The sequence below is a fragment of the Manduca sexta genome, chromosome 18 (assembly GCF_014839805.1).
Source record: "Manduca sexta isolate Smith_Timp_Sample1 chromosome 18, JHU_Msex_v1.0, whole genome shotgun sequence".
NCBI lineage: Eukaryota > Metazoa > Arthropoda > Insecta > Lepidoptera > Sphingidae > Manduca > Manduca sexta.
Window position 1 is genome coordinate 14,951,207 of NC_051132.1, and position 9,620 is coordinate 14,960,826.

The 9,620-nt window shown below is 34.9% G+C and overlaps 1 non-coding gene across 1 annotated transcript; it reads left to right on the forward strand.

Annotated features, from left to right (window-relative positions):
• The first annotated feature begins 957 nt into the window (after positions 1 to 957).
• Trnan-guu lies at positions 958 to 1,030 on the forward strand. Its single transcript has one exon. It is a non-coding gene; the product is annotated as a tRNA-Asn (tRNA).
• The last annotated feature ends 8,590 nt before the right edge of the window (positions 1,031 to 9,620 follow it).

Genomic DNA, 9,620 nt, shown 5'->3' on the forward strand with positions numbered 1-9,620 from the left:
TCAGACCCGGGATCTCTGAGTCGGGTCGTACAGCTTACGAAATACAACTACGGTCTTAGTTTGGTTTTTATGGTCTTTATAATAATAATAATATCAGCCCTGTATTATATACTTGCCCACTGCTGAGCACGGGCCTCCTCTACTACTGAGAGGGATTAGGCCTTAGTCCACCATGCTGGCCTAGTGCGGATTGGTAGACTTCACACACCTTCGAAATTCCTATAGAGAACTTCTCAGATGTGCAGGTTTCCTCACGATGTTTTCCTTCACCATCAAAGCGAACGATAAATTCACAAAGAATACACACATTATTTTTTAGAAAAGTCAGAGGTGTGTGCCCTTGGGATTTGAACCTGCAGGCATTCGTCTCGGCAGTCCGTTTCACACCCAACTAGGCTATCATGGTCTTTATATTGTTTAAAAATTATTTCAGGTATGGATACGACATCCCTGCAAAGAAATGCGTTCAATACGAGTGTGGGGGTTGCAACAACGGTGGTGCGAATAACTTCTTCACAATGGAAGAATGTACGCAGTTTTGTTCTGTACTCAAATAAATACTTCATGAAATAAATATAGAGAAAAATATATTCTCGGTTTTATTTATTAGTATGTCGCTCGCAACTCCGCTTGCGTTACTAAGGTGATGCGAGAATCGAGCATTTATTTCTAAAATTGAGCATGCGTTTTAAAATTTTAAACCGCACTTCGAACATTACTCTCAATGTCTTGTTACAATTTGATTTTAAAACTATCGAGCGTATTCAACCATAAAGCGTTTCTTACACTTGCTTGGGGATAAAATGTGTGTACTGTATGATAAGTAAATTCCTTTGAAAATTCATAAAATACTACTTCAATACGCAAAAATAAATTCGCAAACCAGCCTCCATAAAACAGTAGGAATTTTGTATTTTCGCAAGTTTGCGAGTGGAATTTTTGGTAATGTTCCGCATCGCCTCCGTGGCGCAATGGCTAGCGCGTTCGGCTGTTAACCGAAAGGTTGGTGGTTCGAGCCCACCCGGGGGCGTTAATTTTATTGCCATTATTTATAATATGCTTGAATTAAATGCTCAAACTTGTGTTCTAAGGCGTGATAATAGAAACATCTCTGTTTCGCTCTCAAGTGTCATGGCAGCTGTTACTGTGAAAGTCTAATCGCACATCAGAAACAGACTTCAAACTCAAAATAGCTGACCGATATCGACCATTTTTTCGGTATCGAATGCATAAAATGGGTTTATAAATTTCATAGCCCCGATAAATTAAAGCCACTTCAACGGAGACGTATAGAGCGTTTTAAGCTATTAAACAATTATGAATACCATTTTTTACAAGACTCTAATAACGGCTTTATAAAACTTTGATAACTCATTATTAATAAGACCAAGTATGTTAAGATAGTTTCTATTTAATAAATCCATATTAACATCAGCTCAAATTATATTCACTATATGATTTCGATAGTTGATTTTTGCTTATATAACAATGCCTACTCAGCTGAGAACAAGCTCCTAAACGTCAGCTTAAGCTTTGATTATTAAATGGGTCAATATATTAACCCCCTTATTAATAGACGTTATTTATCTAAGGACGGAGCATTGCTGTGATAACAAGTCTGTTTCTCAGTGCTGACGGCATGGAAGCCTTCGCAATGCGTAGATATAGGGCCCTTGTGATTGGTTAATATTGAGATACAACTTGAATCTAGTTGGCTATCAGATAAACAAAGCTGAACAAACAGCAAGCTGTCAGATAAACAAAGCTGAGAAACAGACTTGATATCACAGCAATGCTATGTCCTTAGATAAATAACATTTCTGAATACGGGCGTAAATGTCCACTCGAGATCCTACTCAAAGTTGAGATTGATTTATCGATACCGCACTTATTGAATAACAAGTTTGGAGTAATGGCGTGGTGCAAAATCTCTGGGTAGACACCTATCCAACTTCTCGAATACGTCCACGCCCTGTATTTATATACTGTTCGACTGCTGGGCACGGGTCTTCTCTACTACTGAGAAGGTAATTCCTTTCAGAAGTAGCGGCATTAGTCCACCACACTGGCCTAGTGTGAAATGGTAGACTTCACATACCCTCAATATTCCTATACAGAAATTGTCAGGTATGCAAGTTTCCTTGCGATGTTTTCCTTCATCGTTAAAGCAAGCGATAATTTACAAGGAATACACATATAATTTTAGAAAAGTCAGAAGTGATTTGGGATTTGAATCTCGCAACTAGGCTATCGCCTTTTAATGCCTACTGAACATTATTCTTTCAGGAATTTAAGCGTGAATTTATGATTTTTTTTTTAATAACACACTAGTGACCTATATAATTTGATTCGAGACAGGAGTCGCCTTATCTAATGGAGAAATCGGCGAATTCAATATATCTGTTACAAACTGCAAACTACTAGAAACGTGCATTATGATAAAATATGTATTTTTTATTGTATTCTTCAGCGCTGTGTATAGTCAAGGTATTTTTTTAATTGCTGGCTCACTATTACAATGTTCTATTTTAATTTTATTATGTTGCAAAAATATGATTTAAAATTTTCATGTTGGTAAAAAATTTAACAGACTATAATTCATGGTTTATTTATCTTTTGGGCTTGTTCGGATATTTCATGAAAAATTCATAGAATCATGTAATGTGATTCAATTTGTAAAAAAATGTGACATTGATCCTTGTAATTCCGAGCTAGCGATTTATTCTTAATAGCATACTTGTTAACTGATAAACCGTATTTTAAAGTATCGCATTTTTGTAACACTTCTTAATCGTAGAATAGTTTTTTTACCTATATTAGAGGTTTTTATTTAGGAATAGAACGCGTTATTATTTTTAATAAGTATTAAGTACCTTGACGATTTTTTATTCAGTCGTGTATTAATTGTTTATAATACTATAATAATTATGGGTGACGGAAACGTTGTGAGAGACCTACGTACCTAAGAATCCTCCAAAAGACTTTCGAAGGTATTTTAAGTCTGTCAACCCGCAAGACCAGCGTGGACTAACACCTAAACCCTCTCAGTAGTCGACCAGGGTCTACCGTAGAACAGTATATTTGTTAGGGGACAAAGCCAAATGACCTCACCAGACTTGATGGTAAGTGAAGAGATGCCCAAAAACATGTCGATCGCCAAGAGATAAACATTCCTGGACGGTCTTCACGCTCCGCTCGATCCCAAGTTGTAAGGAGGAACACGTATGCTGCTAAACTGTTCCACAGCTTACTGGTGCGGCAGATATCTATGCTCTCTGGTATTGCAGATGTTCATGGGCGACGGTGATCACTTACAACAGGTGAACCGTATGTTCGTATGCCCCCTATTACTTAAAAAAAAGTAATACTGAACCATTTGGTTCGAGCTGGGATGGAAGAGACCAATAAGCTGTGGTTTCGTAAACCAGCACACGTGGTTCCTATAAAGAATGAAGAGGATGGTATAAGTTTAAACACTTCCCTTATTCATAGACGTTATTTATCTATGGACGGAGCATTGCTGTGATAACAAGTCTGTTTCTCAGTGCTGACGGCATGGCAGCCTTCGCAGTGCACAGACATAGGGCCGTTGTGATTGGCTAATATTGAGATACAACTTGAATCTAGTTGGCTGTTAGATAAACAAAGCTGAGAAACAGACTTGTTATCACATCAATGCTCCGTCCTTAGATAGATTACGTCTATGAATAAGGGGGTTCTTCAATATAATATTATACAGAGTTGATATTTTTATTATCTTTTTGATTATAACCTGTTCTTACATTGAAAGCTGTGTTTTAGATCCTGACATAATATGTTTGCAGCCGCAACCGGAAGGATGTATTGGAACACTTATTAGGTAAGTATATAATACCTAAAAACAAACAGAAAAACTCTCGCATCTTTTCTCGCCTTGGGCGCTAATTAGATGGCCCATATGGACCGTAGAAATGTATATTTCAAGTAATAAGTAACATTATAGTCTTAGGTAGTTTTTGTCTGTATGTTTGTACATGCGTCATACAAAAACTACTGCATAGAATTTAATACAGTTTTCACTGATGTATTGTTACAGGACGATCTTAAAATATAGACTCCATTTTATTTCGGGAAAATATAAAGCGGGACTTTTATGTAGGAAAAACATCTCACGCAGCAGTCGCGGGCAATAATATTATATAACTAGCTGACCCGACAGACTTTGTTCTGTCTTAACTAAGAATATTGAATTCGAATTGCTATTATACATACAAAAATATTCAATAACATAGTGTTTATTATTATAATGCTCTATGATGCACTTATTCTGTTAATAGCTGACAGTTATTTCAAACAGCTGATAGGTATGTTAAATTAATATTGCCGATAAGTTGGTTGAATTTTCTAATATTCCGCTTTACTTCCTTAATTTTTTCTTTCATAAGAACCTTCTCCGGACAATAAATAACACAAAGAAGAAAGAATTAGCGAAATTGTTCCACCCGTTCACGCGTGATGCGATGACCAAGGGAAATAGAGATTAATTTTAAACCGACTTCAACAAAAGGAGGAGGTTATCAATTTCCTGTGAATGTTTTTATATATAGATTATATAAATAATTTCAGGTATGGATACGACAACGTTACAAAGCAATGCAAGGAGTTTGTGTGCGGAGGCTGCAATATAGGCTACAAGAATAACTTCATAACAATGGAAAAGTGTATCGAAAAATGCCATGTTTTCTGATACACTTTTCCTTTTCATAAAAAAATAAAATGACAAATAATTGTTTTTACTACAGACTTATGTTTTACATGTTTTATGTAGGGTGACTGCTATTTTTATAATTTATTTCTAAGAAAATTCATTATCTAATATTAGGGTTGCCAGCACTTCTTTGAGGGAAAATAGTATTTTTCGAAATAAATTATAAAAATACAACACACTTACTAATATAGTATTTTACGGTAAATTAAAAAAAAATAGACAAATATATATATTTGTTACTGATTATTTCTATAAGAATTCAAATACACGGTGTTTCATCACTCAAAAGTTACTGTAAAAGAGCGTTCATATATTTTTAAAATGAAGGATTTGTTTCTTAGCTATAGGTGTTAAAAATATACCTCCTTATTCATAGACATTTTTATCTAAGGACGGAGTAAATCTGTGATAACAAGTTTGTTTCTCAGTGCTGACTGAAAAAAGCGGCTGGGATTGTTTATTCAAAATGGCGGATACTCTTTTCGTCATGCAATTAAAATAAAAAAAGACAAAACATGTGTAAATCAATCCTTAGCTCTAGATACGCGATAATACAAGTCTGCTATGCCACACGATATTGACGCTTAATAATGTACATAATTTGCACTCAGCAAATCACATAGGAAGCTACCATTACAATAGTTCGTCTAGGACAACAAAGAGCTAGAAATCTGAAAAAAACGGCCATAGTCTAGCCCTATTGAAAGACCTATGTTCTTTAGCACATAGGAAGCAGATTTCATTTCAAATAATAATTAATAGTAATAGGGGCTCCCTATACGCAGGCGTCAAACCATAGAGTGCACCTTTGTCTATGAGTCTCTATTAATTCCCGCGCAATTGTTCTCTCACACCATAACTGAATGGGGTCTATGCTTTTTAAAAATCATTCAAGTATAAACTATGAAGGATCAAAAACATTTTTAATATTTCTCGCGGTATTTCTGTTGTTTATATTGTATATTTGGGTTGTGAACCGTGGAGTGACGGTTTCGAGGCATGAGTAAAATGATATTTGTGTAATAATTTCTTATATTTACGCGAATGTTTGACATTAGAATTAAACTATTTTTCGGATTTTATTTATATTTTATACTTCAGTACCCCCGTGACAACGAAGGCTGAAAAGTCTTTAAAACGTCGGGAGAAAACTAAAAATATTAAAACTGTGATAAAATCCGAAAAATAGTTTATAATAATATCAGCCCTGTATTATATACTGGCCCCCTGCTGAGCACGGACCTCCTCTACTACTGAGAGAGATTAGGCCTTAGTCCACCACGCTGGCCTAGTGCGGATTGGTAGACTTCACACACCTTCGAAATTCCTATAGAGAACTTCTCAGATGTGCAGGTTTCCTCACGATGTTTTCCTTCACCGTTAAAGCGAACGATAAATTGACAAAGAATACACACATGATTTTAGAAAAGTCAGAGGTGTGTGCCCTTGGGATTTGAACCTGCTGACATTCGTCTCGGCAGTCCGTTCCACACCCAACTAGGCTATCGCCGCTTTAAAAATAGTTTAACTTTAATGATATTTGTATTTTTTCTATTTTCAATACTTGTTAATTACTTTGAATTTGATGTTGTATTATATAGCCATTTTGACGTTAATAAATGATATCATATGCTTGAGTTACCTCTGCTAACATTGTGCCAACAATCATTCATGAATAACTAATATTTTCATAAATCACGGATATACTTTACTGTTTTTTTATCATTTAGTTTAGAACGAATATGGTGTGTGCGTGAGTATGTTTCTGAGTCTCTTAGAGTAGTAGTAGCATTAGGGCACATGAAATAAAAATTACTGTTTATTGATTGAGATTTTGTTGAATAAAAATAACGTGTGGCGTAGAAAATAGGGCCTTAGGCGAGCTATTTGCTCGTTTAATAATAAAAAAATTAACAAAAAATTAAACCACTTTCAAAAACCACTCAAAACAAAAAAAAAATCACATAACAGGTATATACCGGATACCAAACTGGAGTCGGTAATTAAAATTGCTAGTTAAGCTAGATAAATACATGAACAAATTTTCTCCTTTTTTTTAAGTCGGTTATAAACACATCTCTACATTTAAATTGACGAGACGACAGCTGTCTGGCGGTTAAGATATCGAAAATTAACGTTTTAAAAAATACTTTTTCTCCTTACCTTTTTAAAGTTTTAATCCTTTTATTTATCTTTTAGTGAGAACTAACTAAAATTTTTAATGGAATTAGTGACATTTACCCGTTTTAAAAGCGAGGAGCGTTTTTCATTCGCCATTTAGCGTAGCCCACATTCGCGCGATAATATATCGGCACTCGATACGGGGCTCGGAGTGCCGCAAGTTACGAGAGATAGCGGGTTTTGAAATCTATTTTTTATAATTTTTCCAAAAAGTTTGATTTAAGTATAGACCGTTGATTTACATGTTGAGAGAGAATTCAAGAAACTTAAACCCGATGAAGATTAAAGGACCACATATTAACAGGAGTAAATTGTATTTAAACATTTCGACAAATGTTAGTACCTACTTATATTAGTAGTGAAGAATTATATTTATATATAAGAATAAAGTAACATTGTATAGAAATACACAATATTATAAAAATCTTATCGTATGAGAATAAAAAAAAAATATGACAAAAATGTACGTCCGGAGTTTCTTTTTTTCTTTCTTTGAGTAGACACTTAAGTAACACTTAGGTAGCTAGTGAAAGCTAGGTTAGCTAGGTTCAGGTCTATTTACCCTCACCGGTGAAAATCGCTACGCAACCTAAAAAATATTTCATTTAAATATAGGTATATATTTTCTCCTAGTACCTCTCAGTTCGCGAATTCTTTGCTTTTTTAATTTTACCTATCTTTTAGCACTAAATCTAAACGTCCGTAGTTATATGGTGGTAGAGTTCATATTGACGGAATCTATGTATAACATATTAGAGGTTGTTTTTTTTTCTTTTTTCATTTAATTATAAAAGTAACTTTGGTATCTTGACCTATCATAAGTGCAATTATGTTCCCCTACGTGACTAATAAATTATTCATATTTTTATTTATATCTGTAGCAAATTTGTACCCGTTACTTATATGGCATAATAATTGCTGGTTTGTCTCAGAACCTTCATACTACAGTACACATATTGAAGGTAATCATCTTTTCCATTACAGAGCTATTAAAAGTAATTATAATTGTCTATTTACGTATTAACTGTTTGCCTAATCTGACTGACGGTGGCGTAGTTGTGATAAGACTTTAATACTGAGTTCCTGGGTTTGATCCCTGAGCAAAAAAATATTGGGTTTTTCTATTCAGTATAAGATCGGAGTCTAAAATTTGTGCTTGATATAGCGATAGACTCGCCCCTTATCTCATATATTATTATTATTATTATTATTATTACTATAACGGGCTTTAAACCGATGATTTTATTATGGATGGTCGCTGTTTGGGTGGATTTAAATATCTTACAACTAGCAAACACACATGTACTCCTTTAACTAACTCATCGTACGGTTTCGTCCATATTTTAATTCAACTTTTATCATCATATTCATCTACTGCCACCTTCCCTTATTCTATAGTCCAACATAGGTTTTAATTTTTTTATTGGTTTTAATGGCGACACGAGATTGAATGGTAAGCGATACGATCGCCCATAAAAAAAATACAATATCCAATATCTTGAATTACAAAGTATTGTTTGGTATTCCATTTCGCTCGCCATCCTGAGACATGAGATGTTAAGTCATGATGTCCAGTAGTTACACTGGCTATAACATACTTTTTTAACAATATCAAACTGCTTAGTTTCTACAACCGGCTGACGTCACTATAAGACGTATTTTCGTATACGTTTGGGCTCATACACATAAACACGACGTCGTATCGTGTTGTGTTGTCCTATCTCTTAGCAAATTAAATTGTTAAATCTCCGCCAAAAGATCTCAGCTTGAGGCACAATTTTATCACGTTTCCACTTTAGAAGAGGTTTCCACAAATTAATTACCTTGCTCTCTGTAGCGCCGTTCGCAAAATGGCTGACTAAAGTCTACCTATCGTGCTATACAATTATTTATTTGCGTTACTAAGTGATAGCTGCGGATTTGTTTACGAAATACATGAGGTTTTTATAGTTTTAACGAGCGATTATCATTATTCAGCTCACAATAAAAATATTTACTACTAGCAACAAGAGCCGGATATCTCACAAACAGCCCCACAAAACATAAACATCAACTACAATACTTACAAAGACTAGGTTACCGGACTTAGAAACAAAAATTTTCTAGCCCTCATAAAACATAAGGTCTAATAGGCCAAAGAATATTGGCAGCTGCGACCCGCGACCAGTGGAGAGTTGGAGGGCACTCGACAAAGCCAGTGTTAATGGGCCCGGTAAATAATTAATTTGTTTAACCCTAGCGTGCGATTGTATGAAGTCCGGCTACGTAGTGAATGAAGTGCAGAAGGGTTATCGTGAATTGTGCCTAAAAGATTGACTTTAATATTAAAGTACTTTTCGGATTCTATCGCGGTTTTTTATATTTTAGTTTTCTCCTAACGTTTCGAAGACTTTGCAGCCTTCATGGTTACGGGGGGGACCGAGGTGTTGTTCATCCGCAAAGTCAAAGTTACAATATCTACCTACATTTTATAATTATATTTTTTTTTTTTTATTTTAGCTGTTGGTGGTCCGATCTACGCAGAATGAGCTCACAGTGTCTTGAAGTCTGGCAGACGGTCTTTTGGGTTCCGATTTGATTAAATGTAGCACTGGATCCCAGGCTTGTGCAAGCCTGGATCTAACCTAAGATTGACTTTGATCTATGACTTTTTAATTTACACGTACATAATATATATTGTTTGACGATTTAT